At 40.5% G+C, this 12,004-nt stretch overlaps 1 pseudogene across 1 annotated transcript; it reads right to left on the bottom strand.

Annotated features, from left to right (window-relative positions):
• Positions 1 to 271: 271 nt before the first annotated feature.
• On the bottom strand, positions 272 to 503 carry LOC308253330 (NADH dehydrogenase [ubiquinone] 1 subunit C1, mitochondrial-like; annotated as a pseudogene). Its single transcript has one exon. The product of its transcript is annotated as an NADH dehydrogenase [ubiquinone] 1 subunit C1, mitochondrial-like (transcript).
• Between the last annotated feature and the right edge of the window lie 11,501 nt (positions 504 to 12,004).

Here is a 12,004-nt window from a genome sequence, read left to right as displayed (position 1 = left end):
GGCTTCCTAGTTACTAAAGGACAGTGTCAAAACTGCTTTATAAAAGCCCTTCTTTGATCTTCTCATAACCTACCTTCAGAATCTCTTGTCACCTACCACCTCTTTTCTCCTTGCATTTCTTTTTATTTTGTGTTTTTATTTTTTTATTTAATGATGCAAAACACAAATGCTGATTACATAATTTCACATATAACTTTTCTCTCTCTCAACTCAACAGATGGAACTGCTTTCAACTCTATATGGAGCACACTGTATTAGTATTTAAAGTTTATTATAACCCATTTCTTCTTTTATATTCTAAAACATCTTCATTATGTTGTTTGATAAGATAGACCCACAAGAGGACTGTAGTACCCAAGGTCAGCCCCATGTTCAGCCAGTCAGGTTTGTCATGCAGCGGCTCCCGAACATAGAACTTGGACTGCGCTGACGGACTGCTCAGGAGCCTGGCCAGGGCCAGCAGCCGGGAGGGAGAAGGGCCGCAGCAACGCGGATGGTGCCATCTTGCCTGGTGGGCTCCTCTCCTTGTATTTCTCATTCACTGAAACATTCCCAGGGCTTAGAAAAATGTCTGGAACATAATAGGCACTCAATAAATTTTGTTTAATCATTTTTTTTACTCTTATCCTCTTTCCTTTTGAAGTAAATATTTATTTTTTCAGTATATCATTCTCTAAGTCCTTTTCTTATCTTAATTCTAAATATGTTTGTGTTCATGCATATTCTTATTATTTTTGCAAATCCACATATATGTGCACCTTTAACTCTGACATCATGCTAGAATCCCAATAAGAAATTATTTGATTGCATCTTCCTTTAGATTTGTGTTACCTCTGTCAAGAAAGACAAATGGAGTGCGCTCATCTGTGCTCAGGTTAGAAATATGACCACATATTGATAGCAGTAGACGTGACCCTGAGGCTCAGACTAGGAGCTGGACTGCACCATTGATTGGTGAGAGAGTGGATATTCTGCCTGCTTATTCTGAGTATCGCATGATCTGACATCAACTAAAGTTCACCTGCTGCAGTTACCTGGTTAGTCATTTGTCTGTCTAGCATTTAATCTGTTATTATGGTTTCTAAACTTGTTTACAATTATGAGGTTATCTTGCTGATACAAGAAGGATGATTATTTCCCCCATCAGTGTTAACTTTATTCTCTCCGTTTCTTGCAGGTCTCAATGTGTGACAATCATTTTATTTAATTACCAAGATATTGGACTTCCTTTTTCATTTTCTTAAAGCCCCCCACTAGAAGAATTCAGACTTGTACATCTTGGGTAGAGGTGACAAATTGTATCTCCTTGACCAAACTTTAAGCCTTGAGCAAATTTGACTGATTCCTCTAAGCCTTCTTCTCAACTAGACCTCAGCCTTTGGACTTCTGTGTCCATCTTTGCATCACCGTTTTTAGCCAAGTCCTGCTATGTCAGTTTAGAGAGAATCTTCCACCATACTTTCCTTATCACTCTTGATATCTGGATAAATTCCCCATCTTGCAAAATCCCCAGGAAATATCTGATCACCCTGGTCTGCCTTCAGCCAAGAATATTATTAAGTCTATTTAACCAGAATAGTACCCCCCACCCATCTCTGATGTTTCTTCTTAGTTATTGTACATCCACTGACAGCCCATCCTGCTCTGTGGCTATAATCTCTACTTTTCCTTGTTGTACTTGGAATTGAGCCCAATTTTATACTGAGATCTTTTTTCCCTTTTCATGATAGTTTCTGGACCCAGTGACTCCTTGAGCTGTAGGAAATAAAAGCCAATGTGGCTATTTTAGCAGAAAGAGTTTTAATATAAGGATCTAGTTGCTAACATAATTCTTGGAAGAGCTGTAGACCTCAAGAATTGACCTCTAAAAAAGCCAACTAAACTTGTCTAATAGGGAAGCTACTTCTCTTGCCAGGAAAATGGGGAGTCAGGAGGCTGCCTGGAACTGTGTCCTCAGGAGTACACCTTTCTCTACCCCAAGTCATATGAGGCTAGGGGTAGGACATCAGATCTTGCCACAGTAAGTTCCAATGTTTCAAAGATTGTGCTTGCAAAGGCAAAAACCAAAAGGTAGGAAGACTTCCACCTCCACATCTAAAATCTCATGGAAGTGCTTCTAATTTAGTGGAAACTAGTTTATATCCAGAAACATTTCTTCAAGGGAATATGGAATATAAGAAGGAAATGAGAATGGATGGTGAATGAGCTGCTCCACTAGAACCTATCCCAAGTCCCTATCAAGCATCAGGCTTACACTGCTGGTTCTCACTTGGAGGTCAGCATTCCAAAGGTATGGCTGGAGGGTAGGCCATATTTTTTACAAGTGGGAGGAATTTGAACTAAGACACATAGTAGAAGTTTTGACTATGAGGACTCAATCTGTATGTTCAGAGGGTGAAGTCCCCATTATGTGTACTATGAATAAATAATCAGAGAAACTTAGGAAGAGAAAAATGGATACCAAAGCACATAATCAGAGATAGAGCAGGCCCATGAGAAACAGGAAGAGGAGACTCGGTTTCTGAATTTATAATTTCCAGAGAGGCCCAACTCTGTTTAATTTCCTGCCTTTGGATGCTCAAAGAATGCCTATTGTATCCTTGTAGTCACACCTTCCCTCCCCCATTTTTCTTGAGTTAGTTTGAATGGGTTTCTGTTCCACACAATAGAAAATTGATTAAAGTAAAAATTCACAACTTTTGGATTCCATTATTTTAAACATTAACATTAGTATTGGAGAAAGACTGCTTACATGCATTATTATCCTCAATTTTCCAGCTTCTTTCTATCCTCAAAGACAAGTTGTTGGCTGATAGAACTATTAGGCTGATCTACATTAGTGATGTATACAGAAGCCACAGAGACTACATGAGGGAGGAAGTTTTAGGTCATTTAAAAAAAATCATTTTTTTAAAAAAATCCTCACTTGAGAGTATGATCATTGATTTTAGAGAGAGAGGGAGGGCAAGAGAAATAAATATCTATTGGCTTCCTTCCGGTATGTGTCCCAACTGGGGATTGAATCTGCAACCTAGGTATGTGCCCTGACATGAAATCGAACCCACAACCTTTTGGTGCACAGGATGACACTTCAACCAGTTAAGCCAACCTCCATGGGGAAAAAAATCACTCTTGGTAGCAGATAAAGGTGAGAGAAAGTGTAGAGAAAGGGAGCGTACATGTTGGTAGTGTGGTGGATTACAAGTGGGTTTGAAATACTTTTTAACCACTTTTGGTAGTTGTGCTATTTTTTTTTTTTGAATGGGGTGTTCTGATTGAACCATATTAAGTCCATAGATTTAAAGAGCTACATCCACAAAGACATGTGCTTTTTAAAAATATATATATATTTTATTGATTTTTTACAGAGAGGAAGGGAGAGGGATAGAGAGTTAGAAACATCAATGAGAGAGAAACATTGATCAGCTGCTTCCTGCACACCCCCTACTGGGGATGTGCCCACAACCAAAGTACATGCCCTTGACTGGAATCAAATCCAGGACCCTTCAATCCGCAGGCCGATGCTCTATCCATTGAGCCAAACCGGTTAGGGCAAGACCATGTGCTTTTATAGAAATATTTATGTTGTATTTTGGCTACATGTTGGAATATACACATATTGAGATGTTAATATATTTACACACACACACACACACACACACACACACACACACACACACACTTCAATTTTCCTTTGAAGGTAGCAATAATACTTGGGAAGTCCCCTCCCCCTCCCTTTATCTACAGAACATTGACTTCACAGTGCATTGGTGACAGATTGTGTGGAGCACTTTTGTAGAAGGTGTTTTGTGGCCTGTCCACGGTGATATAGACTGTTCTGCAATAGATGTCCAGTTCAAATGACTAAACTGGCTTTGTCCATAAACATGATTAAGTTCCATAATAATCATGGAAACAAAATTTTCAATAGGCCTTAGCTGTGGCTTGGATAGATATAAATGTTAGTGACCGGAACAGATGAGCATATCCTTTTAAGATAAATGCTTGTATGAACAATGAAAAAGTACATCTAAAAGCCATTTCATGAAGAATTTTTTTCACTGACTCTGCCTGATTTTAACTACATGAAAAAAAAAAATGCTTTAACCCTGCCTCTTGCAAACAGTCATGGGTATGGTTCATTGTCCTTTGCTCAGCAGAGAATGTGCTTTGAAGAAACAAAACAAAACAAAACAAAACACCAATTCCTGTCTCTTCTGTGTGAAGCACCCTATATTTTTTAAAAATGCAAACCTTTCTTTGTTTTCAGGGCAAATAACATACTAAGACCCATCTGTGGTGCCAATTCCCACAAGCGTCTGCTGGGAGAAGGGCTTTCATAGCTTCTGGAAGGCCAAAGGTAGAGATATTGTTCGCTCCCTGGAAGGAGATGTGGCCTTTCCAACTTTGGATGCTGTTGGGTTTGGTTCAAGAACAGGAGAGGCCGGTGTTTATAAATAACCCCTTGTATGGGTAGCTCTTTTGAAATGGCAATGAAAGCAGCATAGAGAGAAGGTGTTTATTGTTTATTTTTAACTTTTTTTTAAGGATAGAAAATATCATTGGCATTTTCTGAATCCCTAGGGGCATGGGAAAATTTTAAAAAATTACATCTTCTCACTATGCTGCTTCCCAAATATTCTGCATCTGTACACCCCTCGCGTAGGCCCTAGCTTCCCTTAAGATTCAGATCTTGTATTGTGATGAATCAAAATGACTTTGAACTACATTTTCATCACTTGGTAGTTGTGATATTTTTTTCTTGAATGGGGTGCTCTGATCCAATCACACAAGTTTTCAGACTTACAATGGCTAAATCTACAAAGACCATAGCCTAATGCTTCCATTAAATTTTTTTTATTAGCCAGTTTCTGGCAGAAAATAAGAAGATATTTCAGTTGCTATTTTGAAGATGATTTCATGACAGGGCTGCTAACAGACGGTGTGGGCAGGGTTAAGAGACCCAGCAAGGGGCACTGATGTACCTCAGAATGAACAAGGGGGAGCTGTTGTGCCCCTGGGCCCCAAATCCAGGCTGGAGTTCCCAAATCCCAGACTGGCTGTAGAGCAAGCCCTGGTCTGGCCACATGCTGTGGAGCCTGGAGCCAGGAGCCCAAGGAGACATAAGGAGCAGTGTTTCTGGAAGAAACTGAAACCCAGAGCCAAGCAGAGTCCAAACCCATGAGGTAGTCTGAAAGGAGTTAGAAGCCCTAACCGATTTGGCTCAGTGGAAAGAGCGTCGGCCTGCGGACTGAAAGGTCCCAGGTTCGATTCCAGTCAAGGGCATGTACCTTGGTTGCGGGCATATCCCCAGTGGGGGGTGTGCAGGAGGCAGCTGATCGATGTTTCTCTCTCATCGATGTTTCTAGCTCTCTATCCCTCTCCCTTCCTCTCTGTAAAAAAATCAATAAAATATATTTAAAAAAATAAAAATAAAGGGAGTTAGAAGATTGTTGAAAACAAGGTAGACAATGATAGGATAGAATTTAGACATTTTATTTCAATAGTACGGCGGGAGGTGTCCTGTGGAGATTTTCTTAGTCCTTGTAGAATAATAATGTATAGGATGCCTGGAGCCTGTCCTGTGGTTACTGAAAGAATTAAGCAGGTTAGGTATTAAACGCTAACTAAGCCTATCGTCAACAATTTGGTAGAGCAGTATGTTTCATGTCTTGTGTCCTGGCTGTGTCAGGTATCCCCACGGTTTCCTGTTCTGGATCTATTTTGAAGGCCAACCCTATTCTCTGGTTTTTGGCTCTCATTTAGAATGAGTATGGGTTAAGAAAGACATTCACTTTGTACTCCCAAAGTCTTGAGCTATCTCACCTAAAGGCCAGGGAGGTACTAATGTTGTAACAAGAAACTGTTGAATCTCAGGGATTGAACACTATTTAAGTTTATTTCTTTTCTCTACTACAGTCCAATGTATGTAGGGTGGCTCCCCACCATCTGGAACTGGTGGCCCCCCCAACATAACCACAGAGAGATATGGGGTATCATTTGGGATGCTTTTAAGTGTCAGGAAGGGAAGAGGATTATATCATTCCCATTCCCATTCCACTGACTAAACCTCAGTCAAACGGCCAACTGCAAAGGAGGTTGGAAAATGAAGTGTTTTGGAAGAGGAATCCATGGGTCACTGCCATAATCATAAGCAGAGAAAGCTCAGAAAACTGGGAGCAACTCTGTTAGACGATATCCCTCTTGGAGAGCTACCATGTATGTGGCTTTGACATCTCTCAGCAAGTCTAAATCCATTGATGGGGGTCCTTTTGGAGTTAGGAGTTAGAGACCAAAAAGCAGCAGGTAAAATAATTTAGGTTTAACATAATAATAGCTAGGACTATAATGCAACTGCTGAGATCTACAGGATTGGGAAACTGGTACGTAGACAAGAGTAATAGGTCAATAAAAAAATCATGATCAAGCACTCCAACCTAGATAGACACAAAGATAGTGATTTCTATGTCTACGGTAGGGAAATTGAGAAGAAGCTGGATTCATTGCGAAAGAAGATGATGAGATTGGTTTTTGATGTATTGGCATGAATTCCAAACAGAACCATCCTAGAGATGCCTGAAGAAGTACCTGGGGAGCCATATCAGAGGTGATCTAAGCCAGGAAGCAAGTAAATGCTATGGAAGCAAATGAAGGCATGACTAACTGTAGGGGGAGAAAGAAAGAGACCTTGAACTCAGTTTGGGGTAATATTCTTGGACAATGCAAAAACACATATGGCATATCATAGGTTTTGCTTGTAGAAAAATATGAAATAAACATGAGAATGGTTTCAATAAATCAAAACTTTAAAATTTTATTTGTTCATGTCTTTGCCATTTTAAACCTTAACGTTTGGGATACATGATACATGATACATATTTCCTTTTCAGAGTAAAGCAGTTGATATTTAATGTGTGAACTAGTTTGATATATCCCACAAAGTAAAACAATGACTTGATAATCCTATTATCTTAATGTAAGTAGTTATTGTATGGAGCTTTGATCTATCATCTGTGTACTAATATAAAACTACAGTATCTTAATAGTAAGAAAATCACATTTTTTCAAACCTACTTAATACACTTTTTAAAGGAACTATTTTTTAAAATTCCCCAAAGTTACTTAGTTTTCTTCTAACCAGTCTTTTAAATAACGATCGTTTTATTAAAAATAATTGGATGAGTTATGACAATGAAACAGCCTAGTGAAATATATTTCCTGCCTTGAAGTGTTCATTTGCTTGCACGACTTTAACCTGTCTGGAAGGCAGATTAACAACAATTAACAACCCCAAAGGAAAAGTTAAATGATTAATAATGGATTTAGACAGATGGCTTATAGCTGAAATGTGGCAGTAGGAGGCAGAAGGGAATGGCATTCCAGAGGAGATAATTTTGAGACATTTTATTTCTCTCCATACGTTGCATAACTAAAAGACTCTTTCATGCAGGCTTTGAAGAAATCCTCTTAGTTTAAAACCTCTGATAGGAACCCACAAGTGGGCTTCTTTAAGCACACACTCTGAGCTATATCTCTTGGTTTTTCTATAGAAAAATATCAGGGAGGATTTAATAAAAAAGATTAGAAAAAAGTATTTTCTGACACAAGTTGTTTTAAGAGAAAGTAGCTTCAGAGTCAAGAAGGTTAACCTCTTATCACTCACAAAACTTGAAAAGTTTCCTGAGGCACCTGAAGCCTGAGTAAAATGACTGTATTTTTGCTTGTCAGTCATTGCTTAGTAATGAAAGCAGATGTGTTCGGTGCGGTTGTGTCGTGATAGTTACTAGCTGGAAATTTTTACCGGAAAGGTTGTGGTGTGTGTGTGTGTGTGCAGAGCTTAAAAGACTCTGGTGTTTAGGCACCATTATTAAGTAAAATATTACAAAAAAAGATAAGATACTTTGCTTACTATTAAAGATAATATAGAGTCATCTTTTGATTCCTTGTATACCCAAAATATAACAGAAAGCTATGGAGGAGGTTCAGGTAATGTGGTCGAAAATATATAATGTAATACATACAAAAAATTATTTTCTTATTTGCTTTTTTAGTCAACAAGTATTTAACAATTCCTGAATGTGACTCCAGCTTTCATTTTGAGAGTCCAAAACTTACACAAAGTTTCTGGTTTACTAACCATAAAAGCAAAGAAAACTTAAAAGATTTTAGGTAATCTGGTTCTAAGAACATGCTTGGAAATGCCTTTCAATAATGACTTAAAAGCAGGGCATAATATCTACATTTTAACCTTCGTTTAAAACAGTTGAGATTTTTTACTTGTTTTCTCTCTAACCCTGGAAATATCTGGGGAGTTAATAGAGTAGCCCTTCAGCCTTCCCTGAATGTGACAGAATCTATGCCTCCATAATTAGAAAGTCCAGCCATGCTAATGAATGGGGGCAACCATAGCAACAGCGATTTGTAGGAAGGCCTCTAGAGGTTAGTACAAGTCTCCCCATGGGGAACTTTACCTTTGTGCACGCTGCTGCTGAGACATCTCTCAGGAAAGACGGGGAATGAAGAATCCGGCAGAGCTAGGAGGCTATGCATCAAGGGAGCACATACATGCAGGAGGGAAATGAGGCTGTGGCTCTCATGCATGTTGCCGAGGGAACTGGCATCTGGGTTCAATATCTAAAGGATCAAAGTTAAAAAATAATTAGGGAAAGCCACATGTGTGCTGATATTATATAGTACACTTTTAGAACTTAGGAAGTCTTTTGAGAGCATCTGAGCTTATATTATTACTTCACAGATTAGGAAGCTGATGATCAGTTTAGAGTTTGGGCTAGAACCTAGATGTACAGGCAGATTCCACTTTGCAATGCAGAGTTAGGGTGCAAGTAGTAGAACAGTCAATGAAGTGTCTCTGCAGATCTTGTACCTGATAAGATCAGCAGTTATTCTCTGAGTAAAGCCAATGGAAGAAAGATAAGCAAAGAATTTTAGTGTTTGAAAACCGTATAGATGGGAGTTCAAATGATAACATCTCTAGAGAACAAGAGTCAGTAGAAACACAAGGGGTAAGCTGTTGTCTGAACATCTTATATTGTTCAAATTTGGGCTGGTGCTTGATTACTGGACCCAGGCTGGGATCCTGGGAGTTCTGGCTGAGTGTGGGTTGGAGCCAAGCTTGGCACAAGTTTGTAGAATGAGGAGTCCAGAGAGGTCAGGAATTCGCTCTCCTTGGGTGATGCTGAGATTGAGAGCCCACACAGACAGAACACACTAAATTATTTAACTGATGAGATTGGTATGAGCAGTGGAAATTGGGTATGAGGCAACTGGATAGAAACTATGTATGACAGAGCAAGAAAGGTTAGGTTATCCCTAGCCAGTTTTTCTCAGTGGTTAGAGCATCAGCCTGCGGACTGAAGGGTCTCAGGTTCAATTCTGGTCAAGGGTGCGATTCTGGTCAAGGGTGCATACCTTGGTTGCAGGTTTGGTAACCTGGCCCTGGTTGAGCATGTGTGGGAGGCAACAAATCCACGTGTCTCTCTCACATCAATGTTTCTCTGTCTCTACCCCTCCCTTCCATCCTCTCTAAAAAATCAATGGGTAAAATATCCACTGGAGAGGGTTAACAACAACAACAACAAAATAGAAAGAAAGAAAGGATAGGTTAGCTGAAAGGTTATGGGTTGATTATAGTTGCCATTCTAGAAGCTTTCAAAGAAGAGCTTGGTGTCACACCAGGACGTGGTAGGGGAAATCTTAAAGGTGCTGAGCCAGTATGGAACTCATTGTCTATGACCGTTTAGAGAAGCTGTGTCATGAGATGAAGAAATGTGGCAGGGAAGAGGTGTCCTAAGGTTTGCCTTCATCCCTAATTTAGAAAAATGTCTTCTGACCCACTGTGTCCATATACAGGTCAAGATGGTTAGAATACAGGATGTTTGCCTGGAAAGAACTGTTGACTAGCTTTTTCATTCAGACAACAAATATTTTTTGAGCACCAATTTTCTGCTGAGCATTGGAGGTACAACATGATAGACAGGGTCCCTATCTTCATGATGCTTATTATATTTAGAAAAAGACAATAAGTAGATACATGAATAAAAGTAAGTAAAATTGTGCTATGAAAGAAATAAGTGATAGGGTTTCTCATGATCTAGGAAATTCTTTAGAGTAGATGGTTTGGTAACACCTAGCTGACGAGGTGATATTTAAATTGATGAAAAGGATTTATCCATTTTGAATACTGACGAAAAAACATTCCAGACATAGGAAAGAGCAAATACAAAGACACGGAAGAAGGGACTATTTCAGGGTTATTTCTGAGTTAGGACTATTTCTGAGTTAGTTCTAGGGACTGTGAAAAGACCGTGTTACTAGAGCATAGTTTGCATGGGGAGAGTGGCCAAGATGAATTTGGAGGCAGACAAGACCATTGGCAGGCATTATTGGTCTTGGTAAGTATGGTAGCCAGCCTCCAAGATGGCTCCCAATGATACCCTTCTGTGGTTCTTTCACACAAGGTACCAGGGTTAGTCTGTGTTACCTTGATGACAAGGAGACTGAAATTGCACAACATTAAAAGACAAAGTCTGGTCTAAGGGTTTTCCTTTCCTCGGTTTCTTAATAAATGCAAGAACTGTTTGCAAAGTTTGCAGCCCTCTGTAGAAAATGGGACATTTCCTATTCGAAGAGCATTGGGCCCAGGGGTTGATAAGGCTTTCTTGTTGGATGGGTGCGGAGGCAGTTAATATGAAGATTATAATCAAGTCTGTGTGGAGGCAACTGCTAACTTATCCAAGGCCAGGGATGTTCTTACCCCATTTACTGCTTTATCCAGGGCTCAGAAACGTTAGGTCCATTGTGTGACATCCAATCATGATTTTATATTATGACTAGAGGCCCAGTGCATGAAAATTAATGCACTGGAGGAGAGTTCCCTCAGCCCAGCCTGCCTCCTCTCACAGACCGGGAGCCCTCAGGGGCAGTAGGTGACCTGGCGATCAGTGGAAGGTGACGCCTCATCACACCTCTGCTGCTGCCACTGCTGGCAGCACAAGCCTCAGCCAGTCCTGGTTACCTGAGCCTCAGGTGGCCCTGGGCAGCTGGGCAGCCACCATCCAAGGCTTGCCTATGCCTCGGGCCGGCCCTGGGCAGCTGGGGGGCTGAGGGGACTGGGGGACTCTGGAGGCTTGCCACACACCTGCCGCCCTGACAGTGCTGAGGGGACTGGGTGCCGCCATCTTGTGGCTGGGGGCACCGCCATCTTTGAGGGCGTGGCAGTCAATTAGCATATTCCCTCCTTATTGGCTGTGGCTCCACCATCTTTGAAGGCAGGACAGTCAATTAGCATATTACCTCCTTATTGGCTGTGGGTGCTTCCATCTTTGAGGGTGGGGCAGTCAATTAGCATATTCCCTCCTTATTGGCTGTGGGTGCTGCCATCTTTGAGGGTAGGACAGTCAATTAGCATATTTCCTCCTTATTGGCTGTGGGTGCTGCCATCTTTGAGGGCGGGACAGTCAATTAGCATATTCCCTCCTTATTGGATGTGGGCATCTTTGTGATGGTGTGAGGGTCAATTAGCATATTCCCTTTTTATTAGATTATTAGATATTTGGGACATTGAGAAACAAATTTCCCCCCAATTTTACATATCCATAAAAAGCAAGAAATCATGGTTTAAAAACATGTGTGTGTCTTTGTTGCAGACAATCTCTCTCTTAGTGGTGTGCAGAGGCCTTTGCACATCATCCTTCAGGAAAATAGATAATTGACATTGTTCTTTAATTCTTTCTCCAGGAGAAGTGAAAACCATTACCTGGCAGTGACAGGAAAGCATCAGGTCGACTGTAGGAAGTTTCCCAGCGGCTTCTTAAAGCACAAATATACCCAGAACAAACACAACTATAAGATAAAGCCTGATCGGTGTTCCATTGGAGGTGCATATTTCAAGGTGCCTTTGAGGTTTGGGGACCTCATTTTGGAATTTTGAGCCATCTTAATAAGCAGGTGCATCATCTCAGTGAGGCAGGAGGTCAGCTGGGTG

The sequence above is a fragment of the Plecotus auritus genome, assembly GCF_963455305.1.
Source record: "Plecotus auritus genome assembly, chromosome: 1".
Taxonomy (NCBI): Eukaryota; Metazoa; Chordata; class Mammalia; order Chiroptera; family Vespertilionidae; genus Plecotus; species Plecotus auritus.
This window is presented reverse-complemented; position numbering and strand designations above follow the sequence as displayed.